Source organism: Propithecus coquereli, unplaced genomic scaffold (genome assembly GCF_000956105.1).
Source record: "Propithecus coquereli isolate 6110/MARCELLA unplaced genomic scaffold, Pcoq_1.0 Scaffold498, whole genome shotgun sequence".
Classification (NCBI taxonomy): Eukaryota; Metazoa; Chordata; class Mammalia; order Primates; family Indriidae; genus Propithecus; species Propithecus coquereli.
Window position 1 is genome coordinate 403,814 of NW_012150818.1, and position 1,386 is coordinate 405,199.

Here is a 1,386-nt window from a genome sequence, read left to right on the forward strand (position 1 = left end):
GTGGGGACTTTTGATTAAATAAGCGTATGAAAAAGAAAACAAAAAGCTAACAGTATATATTTGTGTACTTATCTACATATTTCACAATAGAAAACTTAAGTTTTTCTTAGCAACCAAAGGTCCCCATTTATTTTCATGTTGATAACAAGAGAAGTGACGTTTTTCAAACAAATGTGCAGTTTCTGTAAAACAGTTTGAACCAGATCAGTGGAAGGAAGACCAAGGGGCATTTCTTAGACTGGCATTTGAACCTCTGGAGCTGGCAGGGTGAATTCTTAAGATACTGTCAATGAGTTTTGTATAATATGCTTTATGAGTGGATTCTTTTAAAATCTAATGAAAACGTGGCGTATCTATGGGAAGATACCAAATCGGTGCTTCCAAGCAATGGAACCGCCATTGCAGTCATTGGAATGGTTGGTCTGTTGGCCAAACGCTTGACCACAGAGAGATTTTGCTTTGTTCCCCCTGCAGGAGTGACAGTTAAAAAAAAAAAAAAAAATTGTTGGCTACTTTCCTCTTCCTAGCCTCCTGACAGTAAGTAGAAAGCCAGAAGACCGATGCCCAGGCATCCTGGCCTGCTGTGTAGACAACACGGTTCCATCCACACTGTCTCACTTAACAGAGTCCTCCTCTGGCACCGGGGGACCCTGGAGCGAGGGAAGGCCACTCGCTCAGAGAGAGATGGCAGCAAGCTACGGGTTTCCATGTGGAAACAAACGACTGGGCACAATAAAACGAGAGCTTGTGGCCATCAAAATCCAAGTCGTAAGTAGAAGAATTTTGATGACCAGGAATATATATGCGCGCCCTGCGCTGGTCACCTAGAGCCCCTAGATAACGAGCGAAACTAACTAGGGAAACCAAGCTGCCCCGTCTGCACATTCGGTGACAGTCCTGAGTTCTTTGGTGAAGAAGTTAAGTGACAAAAAAAAAAAAAAAAATGCGTCTTGGCTTAAAATTCAAGAAAGCCGTGGTGTAGACCGTGACCAAAAAGTTCCCAATTCTAGTTCTGCTGTGATTTTTGTGTCAGGAGAAATACAGAACAAATACTTTTTGCATTGCAGTTCAAATTAATGTGCAGTTTTTTTTCTTTTACTTTTTTTTTTTAACAGTTGCTCGTTATATAGGTGTAATATCCTTGTGTAATAGTTTTGAGGTAAGGAGTTAGTTTTGCTTTCATTTTTATCTCAGGAGAAATACAGAACAAATACTTTTTGCATTGCAATTCAGATTAATGTACAGTTTTTTTCCTTTTATTTTTTTTTTTTAATAGTTGTTATATAGTAGTTAGTAATACCCTTGTGTAATAGTTTTGAGGTAGGGAGGTAGTTTTGCTGTGATTTCTGTGTCAGGAGAAATACAGAACAAATACTTTTTGCATTG